This window comes from Stegodyphus dumicola, chromosome 7 (assembly GCF_044657685.1).
Source record: "Stegodyphus dumicola isolate Sdum_Otavi_A_Nest chromosome 7, ASM4465768v1".
Lineage (NCBI taxonomy): Eukaryota > Metazoa > Arthropoda > Arachnida > Araneae > Eresidae > Stegodyphus > Stegodyphus dumicola.
In genome coordinates, this window is record NC_140774.1 from 60,324,886 (window position 1) to 60,350,616 (window position 25,731).

At 31.0% G+C, this 25,731-nt stretch overlaps 1 long non-coding RNA gene across 2 annotated transcripts; it reads left to right on the top strand.

Annotated features, from left to right (window-relative positions):
• Positions 1 to 1,330: 1,330 nt before the first annotated feature.
• On the top strand, positions 1,331 to 21,636 carry LOC118202349 (uncharacterized). 2 transcript variants are annotated; one of them, XR_015042058.1, is made up of 6 exons: positions 1,331 to 2,536; positions 12,551 to 12,757; positions 14,033 to 14,197; positions 15,421 to 15,734; positions 19,167 to 19,270; positions 19,706 to 21,636. It is a non-coding gene; the product is annotated as an uncharacterized LOC118202349 (long non-coding RNA). The 2 variants fall into 2 exon arrangements; XR_015042059.1 differs by lacking the exons at positions 1,331 to 2,536; positions 19,706 to 21,636 and adding exons at positions 11,562 to 11,695; positions 19,637 to 19,663.
• Positions 21,637 to 25,731: the final 4,095 nt, after the last annotated feature.

Below are 25,731 nucleotides of genomic sequence, written 5' to 3' on the forward strand. Positions count from 1 at the left end.
CTTTGAATGGACATTAAAATCTTTTCTTTTGGAATACCTAGCTGCATCATACCTGCTAATTTAGATTTTTCAGTTTTTGAGAGCGGCAATTTCCCAACTTCATGCCTATGACCAACATGCACTGATTGGTAACTATAATTTCAAAAATATCCCCGATCTCTTTCTCTGACACTTTTATTTCAGCAGGACATGTTTTCCCTATTTTAATTGAACCTCCACATTTCATGTGACGTATTCTGTCAGTTTTTATTTTACATGAACCACTTCTATTACATAAGAAATAACTACGAATTGTCCCATCTGCCAAACGTTTAGTCGTTCGTTTGGCAAAAAAGGACTGACTACTTTTTTCAACATCTTCTTTCCAATTTTCGAATTCAGATTTAGAATGAAAAATAAGTTCCTGAAAATTTAACCTTATATCTGTATGGACAGAATCTATGTGGTCATGCAACTCTTTCATAGAAGTAAACCTTTCATTACACAGAGTACAATCTCTTTCATTATAAGTTTCCAACTTATGTTCAGAATGAAAATTTCTTATGTGTCTATATAAATTACTTTTAACAGAAAATGAGCAGTCACAAGAAGCACAACAAAACCTAGAACTTATCGATGACATATTAGTATATAAAATATTCTTAGTGTTATTAGTTTAACAACATAAGAACTCTGTAGTTATCAGAAAAATACAAATGGCAATCTAAATAGGAACACTTGAAAAAACAGTAATATTTAGATGATTTTTAAATTGCATCAATACACAGAGTCATTATCATGGTGTGTATATATAAATATGCTGTAAATAGCAGCTGTATAACTTAGCGCATAATATTCATAACAAAAAACCAAAATTATTGTACGGAAATATATATCAATAATGCTGTATTTAAAATCAACCAAGCATAAGAAAGTTTTGAAAAAAAAAAAAAAATACTTTTCAGTTTCTTCTGTACCTATGAAAAATAAAAATTGGTACTCGAAGTAAGTATTCCCAAACCAGAGTTTTTACATAGAAAAAAAGGTAATTAATGGAAATGTTTGTTACCCAAAAAGTAAAAAATCAAACTTTAATAACGCCCAGTAATTAATTAAGGATAAAAACAGTGCTGAATATATATGCCTTATTACTTCTGAAATAATAATCAAGTTAAGCACGATAATAAACAGAAAATTAACTTGCAAAATCTGAAAGGAAAACCTGAAAAAATTTACTTGTAAAACCTGAAAAGAATATTGTAAAATCTTAAATTAGCTCACAGATAAGCAAAAGATATAGTAAATAACTTGTAAATTTGAAAAAAATAATAACTTGTAAAATCTGAAAAAAAAAATTAACTTGTCAAACCTGAAAAAAATAACTCGTAAATTCTGAAAAGAATATTGTAAAATTTTAAATAACAGCTAAAAGAATATTGTAAAATATTAAATAAGAGCTACAAAAATAAGCAGAGAAAAAATGCTTTACTTGAAGCGCACACCGCAAAATCTGAAAGGAAAACCTGAAAAAAAAAATTAACTTGTAAATTCTGAAAAGAATATTGTAAAATTTTAAATAACAGCTAAAAGAATATTGTAAAATATTAAATAAGAGCTACAAAAATAAGCAGAGAAAAAATGCTTTACTTGAAGCGCACACCGCAAAATCTGAAAGGAAAACCTGAAAAAAAAAAAATTAACTTGTCAAACCTGAAAAAAATAACTCGTAAATTCTGAAAAGAAAAGTGTAAAATTTTAAATAACAGCTAAAAGAATATTGTAAAATATTAAATAAGAGCTACAAAAATAAGCAGAGAAAAAATGCTTTACTTGAAGCGCACACCGCAAAATGTGAAAGGAAAACCTGAAAAAAAAAAATTAACTTGTCAAACCTGAAAAAAATAACTCGTAAATTCTGAAAAGAATATTGTAAAATTTTAAATAACAGCTAAAAGAATATTGTAAAATATTAAATAAGAGCTACAAAAATAAGCAGAGAAAAAATGCTTTACTTGAAGCGCACACCGCAAAATCTGAAAGGAAAACCTGAAAAAAAAAATTAACTTGTCAAACCTGAAAAAAATAACTCGTAAATTCTGAAAAGAAAAGTGTAAAATTTTAAATAACATCTAAAAGAATATTGTAAAATATTAAATAAGAGCTACAAAAATAAGCAAAGCAAAAGTGCTTTACTTTTGAAGCGCACACCGCAACAGTCAAGAGCAAGAATGAATACCACACTCTCTGCCGGTTTGCATATAAGCAAAATGTACACTGGTAGGACAACAGCTTAAGTTTGGCCAATGACAATCCAGATAAGGATCACCATTAACTCCGCCCACATGAGTGATGTCACATTTCTGACGTTTGTTTACATTCTGTTATTCGGCGTTAGGAAGTGCGTTGTTTGAATGAAAAACATTTTTACTTTGCAACGTAAATTTGTTCTAGTGACACTATTTTTTAAATTTTCCTTTAAAGTATTATTTCCTTACTGTTCCAGAAGGAATATAAATTTATGTCTCAAACATTACAAAATTTCTCACTATATGCCTGAGTGTGTATACATACGCTTGCTCACATACATATATTTTCAATATATAATTAATCATATGTGAATTATATCTATCAATATGTGTCTGTTTTATACATATAAATATGAGTGAGTGCGTGTGTATGCATGTATTCATTTTTCAGAATGTCAGATTTCCTAGCAAATAATCTACAAAGCTTTTTTCTCTTAATTTTTCCCATCTTCACATTCAGTTTTTTAAATAATTAAGATTAATTAATGTATTCATATTTAATATTTCTGCACAACTTGATTTCTCAATTAAAAATGCATTTATTTAATTTTGGATAAAGTGGGATGTTAATTCCAGTAGTATATGATTTTTAATAGTAGAATAATTTCTCTAAAGAAGATTTTGTTTGTTTTTATTTTTTAATTCCTTTATAAGAAAATTAGGCTAATCTTTGGAATATGGTAACAGGTAGTTTGGCGACATTTTGGTAAGGCGATAAAGGTTACTAGCTAGGACTTTAGCAGTGTGCATGGATAAAGTCAAGAGTGTGCGCAATGCCATTTTTGTGCAATTCTGGGATTTTTTTTAAGTGAAAATAGTTCGACGTGTACATGGATGATACCGTGTATGTACAATTTTTAAAAACGCGGCAAGCAGTGTGCGATTCTACACTTTCTCCCAATTTCGCAGCTAATCTTCATCATGATTAAGCACTTTTGTTCCATAAAAGTTCTAGCAGAAGTGTAATTCAGCTAGCAGATTGTTCAAAAAAAAATGTTGAGTTAAAAAAAAAAAAAAAAACTTTTACTTCGTGAAAACAAAATGGTGTCCAAACTAAAACTAGCAGGTTGCTGTAGCAGGGTTGGTCGCCAAAAAATTGCCAACTTACCATAATTCAAAGATTAACTGAAAATTACTTAATAATATTAGAAATAATTAATCTGTTACTCCTTACACATGTCTGAAATATGTTAACAGAAAATTTTCATTCAATAGCTTTATAAATTTATTTTAAGCAGTATTTTAATTTAATAAGAACTAGTGTTGATAAGTGAATTTCCATTGCTTTCTTTATACATTTAGTTTAGAATTCAGTTTTCAGTGCATGTAATTATTTTCCTTCATGGCCCTCGAGCCCACCAGCGCGAGCGGTAGTCGCTGAAAATTGGTAGTTCGGTCCAAGTTTTGAATCCTGTGAACGGGCTGGCTTCATGGGCGTTTTCGTAGTTTTCCCCATGTGTAACGTGTATACGAGCCAGTTTTCCTTAGAAAGTCCTCCACGAAGGCATCCCTCCCCTTAGGCAGTTAGCCCTCGAGGCTTTGCAGTAATTACATAACCTAACCTTCATGGCCCTCCCCACACAGCCCAACAGCGGCTGAGTGGTAAAGTGACTGGAACGCTGATAGTTCGATCTGAGTTTGATTTCAGTTGGACAGGCTGGCTGCATGACCACTTACCTGGTTTTCCACATGTGTAACATGGATATGAGAGTTTTTCCCTTAGAAAATCCTCCACAAAGACATCCCTCCCACATAGACCTTGTATGCTTTCCATAATCAAACAAGCCCACCAGCGGCTGAGCGGTAAAGACGCTGAACACTGGTAGTTCAGTCCGAGGTTCGAATCCCGCGAACAGGCTGGCTGCATGGGCGTTTTCGTGGTTTTCCCCATGTGTAACGTGTATACGAGCCAGTTTCCCTTAGAAAGTCCTCCACGAAAGGCATCCCTCCCCTTAGGCAGATAGGCCTAGTGTGCTTTGCCATAATTAAAAATACACAAATACATACATAATGAAACAAACTAAACCAACCCTCCAAGCAAAACAGCTCCTCAAAAGAAATTCATATCTGTCAAGCAAATGACATTCGTTAGTGTAATAAACTGTAATCATATATACTAAATCAAACTTGGAAGTTGTTATTAATTATGCTTACAAAGTACTTAATATCAGATTTTGTTGATTAATTTGCATTTTTAGAAATAGTTGAATAAATTTCTGACCTTTAATAAATACAGTGAACCCTCTCTACGATGACCACCAGCAGTTCTACATGATTTTAATTTTGTGTAAAGCTTGTCATTTCAAAAAGATGTTCAGTATCAGAATTTGTATATTGAGGAGAAGTAGTCAGTTTCAGAAGTGATGACAAGGAAAAAGTTTACTGTGTTAAAATGATAATCTGTTCCTAACTTTTTTGCAAGGTTTGATTTGGTTTATGTGATTTATAGCAATTTATAGCTTGAGGGCTATCTGCCTAAGCAGAGGGATCCCTTCATGGAGGAATTTCTAAGGGAAACTGGCTTGTATACACATTACACATGGGGAAAACCATGAAAACATCCATGCAGCGAGCCTGTTCGCAGGATTCAAACCTCAGACCGAACTACCAGTGTTCAGCGACTTAACCGCTTGATGCTGGTGAGCCCCTTTTTTTGTAGGTAAGGAATTGTAGAACATAACATATCTAAATAGTCCATGTTAAGATTTAATCTAGGAAATGAATAATGTTGAAGCAGAAATTAAAATTATATAAATTTGAATGTAGTGTTAATCTCAAATTTCGTTTCCTGTGATGTGATTTTTTTTTTTTTTAATGTAAAGATCAGGCTCTGGTTTATTGATATATATATATATATAAACTTTAAATATAGTATGAAGTCTTATATTTGAGTATAATACTGAAAAAGGTTCGACATATGAGAAAATAAATAGATGTTTTCTTCACATGTTATGGAATATTCATCCTTGACTTAAGGGAACGTAAAGTTACACAGTTTTAAAGTTTACAGAAAAATGTATGGTAGTCACAAATTTGACAAAAGATCCTTTGCTGAAATAATAAAAGGCTACGGGGAACATAGATGCTAATTAGAAATGTGTGCTAAATACGAGGCAATTGGCATCCACAAAAATGCAGCGTATTAATTTTAATACTGTTTTAGGTTCTTAATATTATCCCTTTGACCGGCCAAGTAGCATGATTTAGTGCCCTTGGTTTAGTGATTTTTTTGTCCTCGGTTTGGTTTGGTTTATTTATGCAAAGCACTCGAGTGCTATCTGCTTAACAGGAGGGATGCTTTTATGGAAGACTTTCAAAGGGAAACTGGCTCTTAAACACATTACACTTGAGGAAAACCATGAAAGCGCCCATGCATTCGGCAAAATTGGAACCCTGGGCTAAATATCTAGTATTCAGCGACTTTACCACTCAGGTGCTGGTGGTCTGGCCCTCGGTCCTATTAAACTAAAATTCATCTATATTTATAAACAGCTTATCAAAAAAATGCACACACTTTAAAAATAAAAGAAAATTCGGTTAATCTTCGGATTATGGTAACTTGGTGAAAATTTGGCGACCAACTCTGCTAGTTTTTGTTTTTGGACGCCATTTTGTTTTCACGAAGTAAAGGCAGTTTTTTTTTTAAAACTCAACATTTTTTTCCAACAATCTGCTAGCCGAATTACGCTTATGCTAGAACTTTTATGGAACAAAAGTGCTTAATCATGACGAAGATTAGGTGCGAAATTGGGAGAAAGTACAGAATCGCTTGCCGCGTTTTTAAGAATTGCACATACACGGTATCCATGTACACGTCAACCTATTTTCACTTAAAAAAACATCCCAGAATTGCACAAAAATGGCATTGTGCACACTCTTGACTTTATCCATGTACACTGCTAAAGTCCTAGCTAGTAACATTTATCGTCTTACCAAAATGTCGCCAAACTACCTGTTACCATATTCGAAAGATTAGCCAAAAATTCTTGTGCTTTAGTATTGAACTTAATTATAATTAAATCATACATATCAGAGGCTATCTAGGTTTAATAAAAATATTTATGAATATGTACCTGTACAGTTACTTAGATTGCTCAGTCACAGCGGTAGTCATTAACAGCTAGAGTTATAGCACAATACTGAGCAGCTATTTGAACAATGTTTAGTCGATGTGTCTGAGGTGAGTGCTGCACATTCTGCTATAATTTTTTGATGAAGGTCCTCTAGCCTAATCGATTTCTTGTACTACGCAACATCTCAGAGTCCTCCAAATCCATTTTGTTTTACTGTCATGTATTACATATATGCGAGAGTACGAACATCATACTACATATTATAAAGATAATTCAACTTAGAAACCAATATATAGATATTATCTATAAAGTTTCTATGTATTTTTCTGACAGATCCTGTATGTGAAGTTGTACGTTTCATTAGTTTCACCTATTAATTAACTTAGGTAATTTTATTGTATTGTTTATTGTATTGAATATCTATGAAATTGAACTGATAAATTTTCATATCTGTTCATTTGTTTGCTTTTCATATATTTTTTTAATAGTTTTATTTTTTATGTTTCTTTACATGACGTCAATTTAAACATAAGAAAGCAGAGAACAAAAGAAATTCACACTGAAACTAAATTTAAAATTAGTCTGAAGATTACTGATGTAAAATAAATAGTGTCTAATTTATCAAAATTACATAAGAGGGCAAATAAATAATTAGCATATTCAGATATTTATTGTAAGCAAAAATTTTATATTCTTAACAGTAAAAATGCACATATTACAATGCAATTAATTTATTACTTGCAACCACCTCAGTAGAACTCGTCAAATTTTTAAAATGTGCCAAACTCTAGCAACCATGCTCATAACAATCCTTTAATAGAACAATGTCGCCATTTTTGTATACATTCTTTGTGTTGTATTTCAAGTTTCAACATTTTTTCAAGTTTCAACAAATTGTGATATTTTTTGCTTTAATTTTAAAATATGCTCTTTGGAATTTATCAACAATGGAAAAAACTACAGTGGAAACTCTACAGGAATACAAAATTTCTAAAAGAAAGAAAAAGGAAACGCATTTGGTAGATAGCCGATGCTGCTGAAGTTTGTGTGATGCCGAGTCTCTGAAATTATTTAATTTTTTTTTTTCAAGTAAAAACAAACCGCTTGGGGAAAAGAATAGGGCAAACCAATTACAGAAAGATTGGAGATGAACATGCTTTATTTCCTTATTTAATAATTAAAATTTATATTTCAAATTCTAAAGTATGTTTTCTTTTCATAATTTGATAATCTTAGCCAACTTATGATAGATATCAATAATTTGGGTATCTATTTAAGAAAAGTTGTGAAAACCATCAACTTGCACCCAATGAATAATTTTTACATTTTCATGTAAATTTGAGCTAAGGCGGTTGTGTTAATCTGTAAGTATAATTAATTTTACAGGCAATACACTGTATTCTTTTATATACTGTAATATTTAGTTTGTGCTGAAATTATGTAGTGGCAATAATTTTACTTAAGAGAGAAATTTTTCAATATTACAAGTTTACATTTTGGTTAATTTTTTTATGTGATAAAAAGCAGCATGTTAAAAGTTGGAGTTCTTAAATTTTGTAATAGTACTAAGTATTATATTTTAAATTACTCGATGACTAATCCAGAAATAAATAATTTAATTCTGTATACTCGAAGAAAATCATTTCTGACTGGCATAAAAATTTGAATTTTGAAACAGTAGTAGAAAAATCATTAAAAATACTTAGTTTTAAAACTCGAATGCAATAAAAACAGGTTAGCATGAAATGTCTGAATAAAAGATAACTTGTTATCATTACGTATATGTTACCGTGAAAAACCGAAATTGGAGAATGTCGACTTTCAACGGAGAATATCAACATTCACCAAATGCGTTGGTGAAAGATCGAATATTGCACTACATTCTTTAAAAGCCCAATTCTTGTACATTCGGACCCTCACCGGTGTATGTCGACAATCACAGATATACTCTGGTGTAGGTCGAAAAGAGAGGAGTATATGTACATGCTGTCATTGCAAAAGGAAGTGTTCCACAAATAAATGCAGTTGTAAAAGCAAGGACCTCTTGTGCAATTCAAAAGGTAATAATAGTTTATGTTGTTGCAATAAATAAAATTGGAATCACATAATTTATTAAGTTTTTAACTTCTATTACTTTCCTTTCTCATTTTGAATGTACTGTGTGTTTTAAGTTCTTATTTTAAGTCTCAAGTGTGTTTTTTCGAGACTGAATTACGGAGAAGAAAATATAATATTCTTATATGTTCAACATTCACCATTGGCACATGGTGAATGTCGACATTTACCGGTGTAAGTCAGAAATAAGAGTATTTGGAAAATATTTCGGACATACATCAAGCGACTATGTGAATGTTGACATTCTCCAGATTTCGGTGTTTCACCATAACATATATAAAGTAATTTTTATGCAAAATAAATGTTGCACGATTTCTTAGAAATCTGTTTTTGATTATTTCAGTGTAGCAAATAAATAAGTTTTAATAAATGTATTATAGACGTCAATATGTTTGTTTTTTGTAACATATACTTTGAACATTTTAATTAGATAATTTTTCATCAATAATGTGTGCATATATTTTACTTATGATGAAGAGAAATTAACATTTTAAAAAAGGAATTATAGACTGAAAGTATTTTGTAAAAGAAGATATTGGAAAAGGAAATTATTGCAATTCATAGAACTTGTAAATGAATAAATGTAATAATAAGTATCATATTGTTCTTATTTATTAAGAATGGATATTAAATTATTGATAATAGAATGGACTTCTAAATGTGAAGCACTTATGTGAACGATAATACTAATTCATAACATTCTGATCTTGATTTCAGTACTTAATGTAAAGCATTATTGACAGCTTAGTGGAACTCATATTAAATAGTTACAGTGCAATCTTAAGTCCAATGTATTTATTACAAGATAATGAAATCATAGTCTGGATTTTAATTCAAAACTCTTTTCACATATCTTTAAAAGCCCAATTTTAACCGGTACTTTTCTGTTATTGGGACAGGATTCAGACATGTAATGTATGTATCCACGAGTGGTTTGGGTTTCATTTTAGTTTAGTATGGCAAAGTACACTAGGTCTATCTGCCTGTGGGAAGGGATGCCTTTGTGGAGGACTTTCTAAAGGAAACTGGCTGGTATACACTTTACAAATGGGGAAAACCATGAAAACGCCCATGAAGCCAAAGAATTTGCCTGGATTCGAATTCAGTGTTCAAGGATTTTACCGCTCTGCCACTGGTGGGCCTATGCACATGTGTATAAGTGTGTGTGCATACACACGTAACATGAATACATACATCCCTCCATACAAAATCTGGTTCCGAAAATAGAATAGTACCTTTTAACCATATATCTTACAGTTTTGATTAATTTTATGTACTGTCATCAATAATATATCTTATTAGATACATAAATGCATCTTATTATCATTAATTTCTTACTAACAATTCAATTTCAATTGCCATGAGTTGATGCATGACTCATACATATATAAGTTGTTTCAATATAAAGATCACAATATAAGTTACATAGCATATTTACAATAATTATTTATTATTCATACATATAATGTATAAAATCAGGCAGTAAATTGTAAAAAAATACTTTTAATGAAATTGAAAATATAATAATCTGCATTACAATTTTTAAATGCACAAACTTCACAGTTAAAAATACATACTAATATAAGAAAATCAATATTAAATGCTTTTTCCCAAAAGAAAAAAAAATTGCCTGTTCAAGACATATTTTATTAAGTCCAACCATCAGTGGAAACCCAGGTAATCAGTCTTTAATATGACAAAATGTAAAATTTGAAATACAACTTTAAGATATTTTTTTAATCCATTCAGTTTTGGCTTATGTAAGTTTCACTGTATTTAACTAGATGTAAAGAACTATAAACACACATTCACACAATTCACTTAAAGGTATGTTTCCAGGAAATAAAAGTATACTTATTGGATTCATTTCAACGTTACACCTTAGAACACGCAATGATACCTCATTATTAGGCATTTTCGATAGTCTTGAAATAGCATAACTGGTAACATATCTTTCTAAATTCAGTTCTTGATAAATTATGTTCAACATCATTTAGCATTTGCAGTTTTATAACTAAATTAGATTTCAGTAGGTCTATTACACTAAACACTTACAGTTATTCATTATTATTTTCTTAACATTTCAACAAAACAATGAACTTCCTTTCTAAGAATGCATACTGAACAATGAAAATTCCAAATATTATATATGATTTACCAGAACTATAATATCAGTTAATAGTGATTTTTTTAAATTGAATTTGATTAATTCAAGCAATTCACTTGAAGGTATGTTTCCTGGAAATAAAAGTATACTTATTCAATTCAGCGTTACACCTTAGAACAGGTAATGATACCTCATTGTTAGGCATTTTCAATTCACTTGAAGGTATGTTTCCTGGAAATAAAAGTATACTTATTCAATTCAGCGTTACACCTTAGAACAGGTAATGATACCTCATTGTTAGGCATTTTCGATAGTCTTGAAATATCATTACTGGTAACATATCTTACTAAATTCAGTTCTTGCTAAATTTTGTTCAGCATCATTTAGCATTTGCAGTTTTATAGCTAAATTAGATTTCAGTAGGTCTATTACACTAAGCACTTACAGTTGTTCAGTGTTATTTTCTTTACATTTCAGAAAAACAATGAACTTCCTTTCTACGATTCCAAATATGATATATGCTTTACCAGAACCATAATTTGTCAGTTAATAGTGATTTAATCTTCATAGATAAGCATATCCAAAAGTCTTGAAATATCAGAGCTGGTAGCATATCTTAAATATATTCAGTTTTTATTAAATAACATGTTCATCATTTAACTTCAGTAGTTTCACAGCTAAATTACATCCCAATATGTTCATTAGAGTGGACACACTCTTTCATCTTTTATACTCTTTACGTTCTAATAATGAAATGAAGTTTATTTCTAAGAAAGCATATTGAATCCTGTAAAGCATATTGATTTCTTAATCAAAGCACAATTAATGTTGTAAATATTCAGATAGATATATATGAAATGTATTTCTTTTCTTCTTTTCTTAAGAAAATATTTCCCGGAAGACACCGAATTCGTAAACAAGCCGCGTGGGTTCAAATTATGGACAATTACCTCTACTCATAAGCGGAATCCCACAAAAGAACGCACTTATTAGGGTGTCGTAAAATAGTCGTCAAGCCTCAAGCGTAGGAATTCCTACCTGCAACCAAGGAAAAACTGTCCCAGGCCCCCAGGTGCCGTACACTTTGCTCGGGACATATATGTCCCCAGGAAAAGGTTAAATACATTTTTAATTCATACACATGTATATGCAGATGAAATAAGATATGCCAATAATTTAAGGAAAGAAAAGTTCTCCAAAGTATAATGAATGTGATCTTATTACTAAGTGCTGCAACTTTACTTCATGTGAAATATTTTCTGCATAGTTGCTCCTTAAAGGTAGTCTCGAAATAATTAAACCCATTAAATACATGTTCCCCCTCTTATTACCAATTAAATTTGTTTTTATAAATGTACAAGGGTTAACTGATAAAGGCAAAGTTCTTTTTAAATAGCAGGCTGGAATTTTAATTTAGATACATCATCATACATACAGTGATAAAATAAATAAAATTCTAAGTAGACAGTTAGGGCAGTTTTTATTTTGCCGGTGTTTACTAAAGAAAATATCATAGATACTATGAAATTTATTTAATCCCTGTTTATGTTCATATATAGAAGTTAAGATCCTTCAAGACTGTTAATACATCGTTTATGATCATAAACAAAATTTGATCATTTAAGTTTAAACTTTCTGTTTATGATGATTTACGATTAGAAAAGATTTTTTTATAAGTATCCATCAAGAATATTTCTTCCAATTAATTTTTTCGAAGAAATGCCATTCTAACCATATTACTCAAAGTGAAAAAGAATTACTCCCCAAAACTGTTAAATCTGAAGCAATTAAAAAAGTACAGTCATGTGTATAATGAGCGTAGGTATAAACTGTATTAAAACTCAAATTTATTTGTAAATTGTTCTTCTCTAAACTTCTGTTTTAAATCTGAAATATTTTGCATGAAATATTATGCTGTTTTATTTATTGTAAGTTAGATTTAACTAAAATATCTAAAATAATTATTTTAGCTTCATCGTGAGTTTCTTCTACATCCCTGAATTTGATGATGGCATACAAATTGTGCACAATTTTTGGTTTTCAGCCAATAAGGATAAATGTTATTGGCCAAATGAGGAAATGATCAAACTAAACTAAACAAAATCATTGCATCACATCAAGCCCCAGATCAGAAATTTGGCAACTGGATCCGGTTCTCCGAATTTTTGAAACCGAAAGTATGATATTTTCTATATTTCAAATTTATTCTTGACGCTCATTTTTCTCACTGTATAATTTAGAACAGCGGTTTTCAACTCTCAGAACTTCACGGACCACTACATGTATAATTTTATATTTGGATGACCACAGATATGAATTAAAAACAAAGGTAAATACATTTATACAGTAATAATCAGCAAACTACACATATTTCGTTCACATTGAAAAATTATATTAAAAGTACAAAAATCTTACTTTCTTGTACAGAAAGGTTCACATTTCCATATCACTGAAAAGGAACTTCACGAAAAGCAAGAACTAACCCGCAAACGCAGAGCAATATCAATAAACTGACAGTGTAATATTGCCAATTTTTAATTATTGTAAACATAATAATTATCGCTAACTCAGTAATGGCGCCATCGATCAACTGTTAGAAAAACAAAAATGGAAACTTCCAGTGATGCAATTATAAACAAGAATGCAGATGGTTCTCAAAAAAATCTTCAAGGTGCCTATTGACATGGATTAAAACTGTGTTATTAACGACCACAATAGCATATGTTTGTAATTCAAAAGGAAAGAGAATTGCAGTTAGCGCTGTTATTGATAACAGCAGCATATCCATAGATGGCAACTCTCACTTTCAAATGTCGCTAGATCAGTGGTTCTCCTTTTGACTAATGCGTACCATCTAAACAAATATTGAAAACCTTTAGTACCACTATTACCACCACTCCTGAACAAAGCTCAGATCGCATAAATTTACGAGTGTTGGAGAAAAAACTCGATCAGGATGTTGGCTTTTTAATTTTTGAATTTAATAGTTAAAAATACTTTGTGTACCACCTATTTCTCTCTTGCGTACCACTGGTTGAAAACCCCTGCAAAAGTAGCTAAAAAGTCGATAAATTCAGAAGGAATTTCGCTAAAGGTAGTAGCTAAAATTTTAAAAAAATGTGTAACCCATATTCCATAATAAGTTTTGTTACTCATTACTTTTTAAACTGAATCTTCATAAAAATATAATGTCCCAATTTTTCTGCAGACCATCAAAAAGTTTTCATGAACCATAGATTTAGAAAGCTGATTAAAAAGCGAAAAATACTGTTATGAATGACATCAGTACCAAAATACTAAAAAAATATAGTAATGCATTTCCTTTCTAAGTAAGTTTATCCATAAATTATTAGTACAGGTGGTGAAGTTATGAAATAATTTTCCTAAATGACAGAATTAGATACCCTGTTTGTTATGCATTTATGTATATTAAAGAGAATTTTTATTTTTAGATCAACAAATTAAAATATATTGGTGGTAGAGGAGACTGCCAAATCATAATGAATATTTTGAAGAAGGTGATGTCGGACGCACTAGCTGAAGAGAACACTTGGGTGAAGAGCTGCCAAAACAAAGAAAGTTGTTTAAATACCTGAAGTTATAGCAGTTTATTTTACGTAAGTCAACATTTATAAATAAATTCAGAAGGAATTTCACTAAAAGTAAAAGCTAAAATAAAAAAAAAAAAAAAAAGTATAACCCATATTCCATAATAACTTGTTACTCGTTATTTTTTAAACTGAATCTTCATAAAAATATAATGTCCCAATTTTTCTGCAGACCATCAAAAAGTTTTCATGAACCACAGATTTAGAAAGCTGATTAAAAAAGCGGAAAATACTGTTATGAATGACAGTACCAAAATATTAAAAAAAATATAGTAATGCATTTCCTTTCTAAGTACATTTATCCATAAATTATTAGTATAGGTTTGTAGTTTGGTGTTTGAATCTTAACATTATTTAATTACAAGTCTTGCATGAAATCTGTTTAGTTACCTTAATTTTGCAGTAAAAAAATAATGAAATATTATAATAATACATTTCAAAAATATGTAAATAAAAATTCTGATTGATTTATTTATTAAATAAATTGTAGTAAAATATCTGAAATTCTCAGAATTTTGTGTAGTAGTCTGCTTGCTGGGCGCATATTCCAGAGGTCCGTGGTTCGATTCCCGGCGAAAGTGTTGCTTATTTTTCATCTCTTCTGCTATCAAAAAATCCTAATGTCTGTACAGTGGCGCCCGAACTAAAAGAATGTTGGATGATGATTCTCCACACCCAGGATTTGACGATTGTGTCACCCTTTAAAATGTATTGCTGTTAATAAAGGGGGGTATATAAGACGCATTTCTCCCACCTTCTTAGCATGCCTTCGTAGTGTAGTGTTCTGCACGCTGGGCGCGTATTTTAGAGGTCCGATTCCCACGAAGGCGTTGCCCATTTTTCATCTTGTCTGCTTCCCAAAATACCTTATGTCTCTACGGTGGTGCTTGAACTAAAAGTGTGGTGTATGATGATTCTCCACACCCAGGATTTGGCGATTAGGTCCGCTAAAAGAACCCCAGTCACTCTTTATAAGGGGAAGTATATAAGTCATTTCTCCCACCTTCTTGCCATGCCTTCGTGGTGTGGTGGTCTGCACCCTGAGCACATATTCCAAAGGTCTGTGTTTCGATTCCCAGCGAAGGCGTTTGCTCATTTTTCATCTTTCCTGCTTCCAAAATATACCTAATGTCTCTACAATTTAATTAATACATTTTGCTTTATCTTAAATTATTGTTTATTACTGATTGTGGAAATTTAAAGTTCAATGAAAATATAATTTTTTTTCCCAGTTATTTACAAAAAAGGCATAGAAAAGTTAAATTGGGAGTTTGGACATTGGAGCTTTGGAGTTTCCAGACATCGAAAGTGTAGAATCTGATGCTGAAACAAAGAAAACAACGCCGGCAACTTCAATTCTCCAATTCTTCAGATGAAGACACTGTAGTAAAGAAGCCAGCGAAGCTGCACTTGCCATTGCTACAAGAGTGCACACTGGCAAAATATTTTCAACCAGAAATTTCTGCATCTGTTACAACTAGTCTTCACTGCAGCTCTGAGAACTATAATACTCGGAAAGCAGACTTATCAGAAAGATTTAATAAAGGTATTATTACCTTTTATGAATTTGCCGACAGTCAATTTTTTAAAAGTGTTCTGTTTTTAGAATAATTATGTAATACCTTGACATTTCCTCTTTTGCAGAATTTCAGCATCTAATCTGAAAAAAAAATTAAATTCTATATCAAGCAGATTAAAAATATTGGAAGAAAAGATAGACTTGCTGAAAACTCCTCACTATGCAATTGAAGCTCAACCAAAAAATTGAGAATTTAAATATATTCTCATTAAAAACCGAATTGGAACTTCAAGTTTTAGAGCAAATGTTTCTCGATGACAAAGCTCTCGTGGTATTGCAGAATACAGTCAAAAGTCGTTAATCCGGACTCGTCGGGACTTCGGCGATTCCGGATTATCGATTTTTCCGGATTATAGATCATCAGTTTAAATCTCGTAAGATGGCATGCAGAAATTCTAAAATTAAAAATATGAAACCGTATTTATGAAATAAAGAAAAGTTATGATCTAAAGGGTATCAAAATTTGCAAAAAGAAAAAGCTTAATATTTATTTGTTTACTTAAATAAACATTTCTTTCAATGTAAGTTGTTTAAGTTTTGCTTCGTTTCATGTGATAATACTTTCTCTTTAATTCTATTAAACAGACATAATTTCTTGTTCAGTTACAAAGTTCCGCTGTTCAAGTCCTATAATTGCTGTGTCAAGAACACCGACTAATTTGTCAATCGAAATTTTTTCGTTTTCAATAACCTCTGTCACTTTTCTTCGCTATCGGAAGCGAATCATAATGACGAGGAACTTGTTTTAAATCATATCAAAGACGGAGCATATCGAGATGAAATACTACATTTGGTAAGCAATTATAAGCCAAATAAAATAAAAACATCTGATCTTCAATTATAAGCCAAATAAAATAAAAACATGTGCGCTGAAGATAAGGATAGTGTTGACAGATCAACTTCCAATTCATTACGTGCCCGCCGGCGCGTTCCCCCCGCCGAGCAGCGTGAAATTGATAAACAGATTTCGAATTTCAAAACATACTTTCGCTTTAGATCCTTTACATATTAACAAATATATATCGGAAATTCTATTTGATATAATCGAAAGTTTAAGCTTACTTTTATAAAATTGCTCTTACAGTCTGCAAAAAATAATAAGCCGGATCCAATTCGAAAATTAAGGAACAACGCAATCATCAACATTAACTGAAATAGATAATTAGATAATTTTAGCTTATACGTCCATTATACATAAAACGCGCACGCGAAAACGTATTCTGCACTTGCGCACACTCATATGTGCAGTCGTAAAAGGTCTTACGCGCACGCGTAAACGCCTATGCGCATGTGTCAACGCGGCGCATGCGCAGAAAGTTTTTAGTTATGAGGTCCGGATTATAGATCATTCCGAATTATGGGTGTCCGAATTAACGACTTTTGACTGTAATAATTTTTTACATTAATTTTAGTAACTTCTTTATTTTTTTACCTTTTTCCCACATTTTCATCTTATAAAATAAGTTCTGTTACATTTTTATTTCTGTTTATTTTTCAGTATACTGCGTAAAATGTAGTAAAATATGAATATCGAATTTAAAGCAGCAAAAGCACTATGATTTTATACATAAGGCTCCATTACATTTACATTTTATTTTGAGGAAAGGTAGATTTCTTCAAAAGTTATGAAATAATTTCCATACCTTTTGAAGAAAATGGTGAAGTTACGAAATAATTTTCCTAAATGACAGAATAAGATACCCTGTTTGTTATGCATTTATATATTAAAAAGAATTTTTATTTTTAGATCAACAAATTAAAATATATTGGTGGTAGAAGAGACTCCCAAATCATAATGAATATTTTGAAGAAGGTGATGTTGGACACACTAGCTGAAGAGAACACTTGGGCAGGTGCCAAAACAAAGGCATTTAAATGCTTGAAGTTATAGCAGGTTATTGTACGCAAGTCAACATTTATAAATATATTTTTACGTACATCATCATTTAGAAAATAATCTTGATCATTTATGTTTGGTTAATTTCATAAACTGAAATCTGCTAAATTTAAATACATGAGCAGGACTTATATTAAGCCATACCTTACTTAATTAATACCAAACTTAATTATTGAAAGAATCGGGTAAAATAAAACCAGTACTTTGGTGAACAATCATGTTAAAAGAAACTTTTTTTCACTAGTGTGAAGTGCTACTAAATACATATCTGACTATCCCAAAAGAAGTAACGCAGGTAGACATTAGCATCTGGGAAGATATTCCATACTGAAATACATGAAGGAAGAGGAATATATTTAGGGTTTGAACGTATTAAGTCAAGAAAACTTTAAATGAATTAGAAGACAAAATAAAGTAGCAGTTTTATCTGATTGCAAATATTCTAAATGTTATTTAAAGTGTTTACTTTTTTTTTATCCTCAAAATGATGTTTAATCCTCATTTGTTCTGTTATTTAATTTTTATGATGCATTGTTACTTAGTTTATTATCTATCCATTTGTCACTAATTGAGTTTAATTAAATTAAGCTTTGTTCTTTTATATTATGTTTCACTGTCAAACTGGGATAGTGATTAGTGACTCTGACTATCATACCAAAGCTCCCGAATTCGAATCCCAAAGAAGGCTTGTGTGTTTGTAAATGTATAGATCTGTGCTTCATGGGGACACTCAAAATATGCTGCAAGCTGAAAGTTCCCTCGAGAAGCTGATGGTAGGAGAAGAGAACTGGAAGACCCTTGGACCCATCCTACAGGGTGCTCTCCTCCAAAACTGGGGTGGAACTGAGCTAAAGTGGTACTGTCACCTATATGGTTCTCAAGGCTCTCACCTATGCAATTTTGTACTCAAATGCTAGCTGGGCTAGCTTGTGCTGACTATGCCTAACAAGTGAAATTAGTAACAGCAATACATTTTAATTATTCATTGCTTATTCTTTTTTATATTATTCCTTATTATTTATTACGTATTCATTTCTGTTCGCCATTCCATGGGAGCTTCATAAGGCTGTTGCACACGTAATTTTAGAAACTAAGCTGTGTGCATAGATGATAGTCGTAATACAGTAAAGATTTGGGACTATACTTAATTGCAGCATTCAATTAAAACTTAAATTTACCTGCAAAAATTATATATTTACGTTTGCTACATTAAATTGTAAACGCCAGTTTGTAAACTAGTACCTTCAATGAAGATTTGATTAAAAAACTTTTTTCAATTTTCCAGTTTTAGAATTAATTGTTTCATAATAATTGTGTTATATTTTAATTGCTTTTGCAATTATTAACACAATTTAAGATGATCGCGATAAAATATATTTAGAAAATGGTGATAAGATTCATTGCAAAAATTTTATGCTTTTTATCATTGACTTTCTGTTTAAAAATGCAGTAATTATAATTAAAAATTCACAAGTAAATTTTCCATTTAACGTATCTTTTAGAGATAGTGCGAATTCATCTCCCTGGAGTAACTGAAGAGAAAGTTGCTACTATAACAGCTAACTGGTTGAAGTATGCAAAGCAAGGTTAAAGAAAGAAATGAAACGTAAATATAAAAATACTGCATGCTAGAATTTCCGTATGTATACGAATGTTATATACCTTTTTGTATAGAAGCTGTCTTGAAATCTTAGAATCTAAAATCTTAAGAAAAATTTATATTTGTTTTTACTAAATTATAAGTATTATAAATTCTTATGTTTGAAACGATCTGAGTTTCCTCTGACAGTAAAGTAAATAATCATAGAAACATTTAATACATTTTTAAAAATTTGAAGTTCTCTATCAATTTTAAACTATTTTAAAATTTAATAAATAGTTTTAAAACTCTTTCAACAGTCACTACTCATCTCAATGCATATAATAGCATTAGAGTTTTTTAATAATAATACATTTTTTTTTTAAATTTCAGGAAGGTGAAAGAGGCATTGTAAACTTATATTATTTTTTAATAATAATACATATTTTTTTTTAATTTCAGGAAGGTGAAAGAGGCATTGTAAACTTATATTATGAAAATATGAATCATATTATAAAATTCCATGAAGGCCATTTGAAAAACATATTGTATATATTTATGTAATTGTTGATATAGATAAAATGTGTTATTAACAGTATTAACAGCATTAAGAAAATGCTTCATAAAATATATTAAAAGGATCTTTAAAATTTTTACACATGAAATGAATTTAAGTTTGTTATGGAATTGATATTTTTACATCTGTACGAGGTGTGACCCCCCCAAAAAGAGAGAGAGACTGTGTAACTTCAAAAGAAGAGTGGAGTTGGCAACAACTGCTTTGGTGACGTAATTCCACACCTCTTCTATCCATGTGGCCACTTTTGACATAACCGATCACACCAATTAGGAGTACTGCGTCATTGAGTGAACATGTGCAACTGCATTCTGCAAGAAAAAATGTCTAATGTAAAAATCCAATAGCGAATCAACATCAAGTTTCTTGTGAAACTTAAGAAATCAGCCACGGAAATATTTCAAATGTTAACTGAGGTTTATAGAGATGAAACTTTGTCTTGTGCACATGTGTTTGAATGGCATAAGCGATTTTCAGAGAGAAGGGACAAAGCACACATGTCAAAATCAAAATTTAAGACAATGTTAATTGCCTTCCTTGACATTAATGGAATTGTAATGATTGAGTAGGTTCCAAGTGATCAGACTGTTAATTAACACTACTACACTTAAGTACTAAAAAGAATTCGTGAAAAAAGCCACATTTGTGAAATGATGGATCTCTGTTGCACCAGGACAATGCACCCACTCACATGGCCCTATCTGTCAAGCAGTTTTTAATCAGCAAAAACATTACTGTGATGGGGCATTCTGCTTATTCACCTGATTTGGCTCCATGCGACTTTTTTTTTTATTTCCTAAAACTAAATCTTGCTTAAAGGGAAGCCATTTTACCTCAATTGAAGAGGTTCATGCAAAAAGTGGAGAATCTCCTGAAAGGCATTCCAAAAACCTTGTTCCAGAACTGTTACCAGCAATGGCAGCACTGAATGCAGAAATGTGTGAATGAAGGGGACTACTTTGAAGGTGATAATGTCACAGAGAACTGATTCTGTAAGTACAATGATTTACTGGACCAATCTTGTATTTTTTGTGTCACACCTCATACATTTATTAATTAAAACTTTCTTACATTTATTGCAAAAAGGACTAATTTTAGATGTTTAATTTCATTTACATAGCAGTGTTCACTATAAGTATTCGTTGTACTACTTAATATTCAAATGAAGAAATATAAATTTTATTAGCACAAAAACTTCTATCAATATATGTTTTAAATGCAGAAAAACATAAATACACAAAAAACAAATTATTTCAACAATATGATGATCAGCACAGCATTTTGATAGTAGGATGTAATTATTCCCTTAACTGCTCAAAAATCCTTTGTTGAGACATACCACATATCAATATGAAAGTCCCATGCACAATTCAGGCTGTCAATACTATGAGTAGATATTTTCTAATTACAGTACACTCCCGATTATCCGCGGAATTGGGTGGCGCGGCCACCACGAATAACAGAAAATGCGGATAATCTGAAAAAAGCTAAAAATGGGTATAGCAAATAAGAAAACAGTCATTCAAATTTTGAAAAATCGTTTTATGTACAATAAAATGTAAAATAAACAGCAGGAAATGTTTAACTAATGCTTAATATTTTAGCTTATTACGCTTAATATATTCTCCCCATGAAGTGCAATTTCTCGAATTCCATGTCGCTGCTTAAAACGAGTCAACCAGCCAGAAGACGCATCAAAATTTCCTTTCATGCCTAACAACTCAAAAAAGGTTTTTGCCTTCGCCGCAATGATAGGACCATTTACAGGAGTACCCTCTTTTCGAACTTGAGCTAACCACTCTGTCAAGCTCATCAAAGGTAGAACCCTTCATAGTTTTTCACGTTTTCATTGCAGAAGCACTGTCCGACATTGATGCAAAGTTCACCAGTTTGTCTTTTTGCTTTAGAATGTCAGGCACTTTGTTTCCGCGATTCCGTAATCCAATTCCATCTGCTGCCTTGTAGCACTATTTGCTACTTTGGAAATTAATTCTAGCTTTTGCGCAATCGTCAACATAACCTTCTTTCGTTTTCCTGACATTTTAAATCGGTATCGAAAAACACAAAACCAAAAAGTACAAGCACTGAACACAACAAAAGATAAGAAATTAACTCTGACCAGTTCGCAAACACTATCAGGCTTAAACTAACAATTGCGAGTGGGAAGAAGTGGACGTGTCAGTAAGATTAAGACGAGAGAGCGATGGAGCAGGCACTGCAAGGGTGAGTAAGAAATCACTTACTCATTAGAAGGGAAGGTTTTGAGAAGGCCTACGATATTTTTGCCATAAATAAGCACAATGTTAGCAAATTTAACCTCTCAGTTTTGTGAACATTTTTATTTTCTTTGCTTTACGCTTGGAAAAAAAAAAAAAAAAAAACTTTGTGCGGCAGGCGCGGATAATCGGGAGTCTACTGTAGTTTGAAAAAGCATATAAGTTTTATAAAACATATATGTATAATATATTTTAAAGATTTTTCAGCTATTTCATTTAGTTTGCCTTAGGAACTACGAATAGTAGTTAAACAATGTTTAAATAGTATTTAAACATTGCTATGACGGCAGTAAGTAATAAAATATATATTCTCAGAAGTGATTACTGAAGATTTTCTATAACTGAGTCTTAGTACCAATAATTGTTGTATGAACTAGAATTATTTATTCATGCAAATCTGTTATGCTTTTACATTATAAACTGTGTAAAATTATACTGATTTTAAACTTTAACTGATAGGAGAGCAGTAAAATTTGTTTATTAAATGAAAAAGTATTTAAACTAAGTGATTCAAATTAATAAACTAAAGTAATAAAATGAATTGATTTTTTTATTTAATATAATTATTAAAATATATTGATGATATGCAGTGTAAAAAAAAAAAATTTAAACTTGTAAGTTAAATATAGCATATATTTGTAATTTTTCAATGAAGAAGCAACGGTGAAAGCAAATGCATGTTTAATATTACTAAATATAAATTTTGTGATTTATTTTCCATGCCCATACTTTCGATCCACTCATTTATCGTACCCACAGCTATTCGTTCTTTATTCCAGATTAAGCCTCATATCGCTAATTTGAAATCTTAAGATTTTATTGAAAGATTGTGTTGATTTACAGAAGGTTTTTATTCAAAATGTAACATTTATTTATATAAGAAAATATTCAAATAGGTAAATATCGTAGGCCTGTCTTTATGCAGTATCAAACAGTTTTTCTTTCATGTAATTGTCAAATCTAATAATTCATTTTCTGGAAGGAAAAACTATTACAGAAGAGAGAAACGGAGAAGAAAAAATTGTACAAAGCCAAAAAATTAAAAATATAGCAAATCAAATAGAATTTTTGAAATATTTCTATTTGGAAAGGGGGGGGGGGTTAAATAAGCTGCTATAAGAACTCAGAACAGACTTTTAATACAGTTTTGAAGTTTTGGAAAAGCATAAGTATTTTTAAATATTAAATTCTAAAGAAAGCAAACTTATGTTGCATCTGGGCAGGTGAAATACTCTATGTGAAATTCTGTGTGTCTTTCTATGTGAAATGCTTAGAAAATGACCATAGATCGCTTTTGGATCATGTATAATATGTTCTGCATTTGAAGGTATATGCTGTTTTACATAAAAATGTAAATAAATCATAAATGCATCACAATTATATAACTTCAATACAATCAGATATAATAGCACACATTGAGAAAATTTCATATGATTATGTTGAATATATTCAATAATACAAAAGTTTTGAATATTCTGAAAAGATTTTAATAACTTGAAGAATAGAACTTCTTACTGGATAAATAAAACATTTGTAAACGCAACGTATTAATTTTATTTAAAATGTATTTTCCCGATTGGCAACAACAGTTTTTTTCAGAACAATAATATTTTGAACTGTAAGTTTTTTGAGCAGTAATGTTGACAGCAATGTTTCTGAATAAAGCAAGTATTTAACAATTAATGTGTTGACAGAATGTGTTTTTAATAAAGGAACTAATTAATTGCTAACATTTCAGAAGTGGGATAAACTAGAATTATTATCTAGATTTAACAACGTATTGCCTTAATGTACGCTAAGCCTAAACTGAATGCGGAAGCTCGCCAACACTGAAAGTAGAAAGGCGTGAGAATTTATAAACTGTTTATGTTATGTCTAAGTATTAAACGGAAAGAACTTAAGTATAATTATTGTATTATTATTTGAAAATTTAAGTCTAAGAAGGCTTATTTGGCAAGAGACAAAAAATGTGATTTAAAAGAACTTGCTTTGGAACTTGATGTAGATGTCCCTTCTGATATTAAAATTGTAGGCTTAAGAGATATGATTTTGAATAGTAAGAATTATAACGAAGACTTTACTAAACAAATGCTAGATAGGATTATAAATGATCGTTTAGACAGGGAAAAGTTAGAAATTTTAGAAAAAGAAAAAGATAAGCAAAGAGCATTTGAAATGGAAATTATAGAAAAAGATAAGCAAAGAGCATTTGAAATGGAAGAAAAAGATAAGCAAAGAACTTTTGAACTTGAAAAATTGAAAATAGAAGCGGAAATCAGAAGTAGTAATGTAAATGATTCTGTTCCTTCTAATGTTAGTAAAAGTAATATTTGTGATATGAGTAAATTAATGCATAAGTATGATTTGAATGAAGGTGATATAAGTTTTTATCCAGTTTTATTTGAGAGACAGGCACGACGTATTGGGTTAGAAGAACAAAACTGGGTTTCTCAGCTGTTGGGTCTATTGCTTTATGAAACAACTCAATTAATTGCCCAAGAATCAGAAGAGAAAGCTAACAACTATAAGCACGTTAAGCAACTGCTATTGAGAAAATTTAAGTTAAGCCCTGAACAGTTTCGGCAAAAGTTCGTTGATCATATTAAAACTTTGCGTAATACGTGGAAGGACTTCACGTTTGAATTAAAAAATTATTTGAAGAGTGGCTTGCTGGATTAAATGTAACAGATTTTGACTCTTTAAAACAACTTATTATTACTGATCAATTAAAGAACAGGGTCCCCGCTGCTATCCGAGACCATTTCATTGATGATTGGTCTAAATTCATTAATCCTGAAGAGTTAGCTGAAAAACTAGATGAATATGAAAATATTCGGGCAGGGATAAAAGTACTTCAAGTAGAAAATAAAACTTTTACGCATAATTCTAAGCCCAAATCTGGTTCTAAATTTTATGAAGGATCCTATAATCAGTATTCAAGACAAAGAAATGTTAATGATTCCATGCAGACAGAGGGTAATTTCAAAGTGGGTTTTAAAAACAGTTTTGATAATAAATACAATCTGAGAGATAAGTTTTATAAAACAGACGAAAGGAAAAGGGAATATAATTCTAGCATCCGCAATGAAAAGGGTGAGCCGAAATGCTTCAATTGTAATGATTATGGACATACAGCGACGGATTGTCCTCAACCTAAAAAAGAAATTATTTGCAGGAAATGTAATGAAAAGGGTCATACTTTAAAAAAGTGTACGTCTAAGAATCCAGACTTGACAAATGTTAAAAATAATTTATCCGTGGACCAGAATTCAGGTGTTTCACCAGCTGTATATTTAAAGTATGCTCGCATCAATAATGGAGAAGAAATTACTGCAATCATAGATACGGGTTCTAGTTCGTGTTTATTGAAACAGTCTGCGGCTAAGAGACTGAATCTTATTATAAAACTTGATGTGAAGGAATTGTTTGGCTTTGGGAAGCAGAATAAACCAGCCACTAGAACATAGGGAAAAGTAACTGTTAACTTAGAGATTGATAATGTGGAAGGAAAGGACATTACAGTTCTCATTGTAGGAGATAAAACGCAACCATGCGACTCATTAGTTGGTCGAACATGGATTGATTTACCACATATTGCATACGCCAAGATAGGAAATACCTTGCACATACGCTAT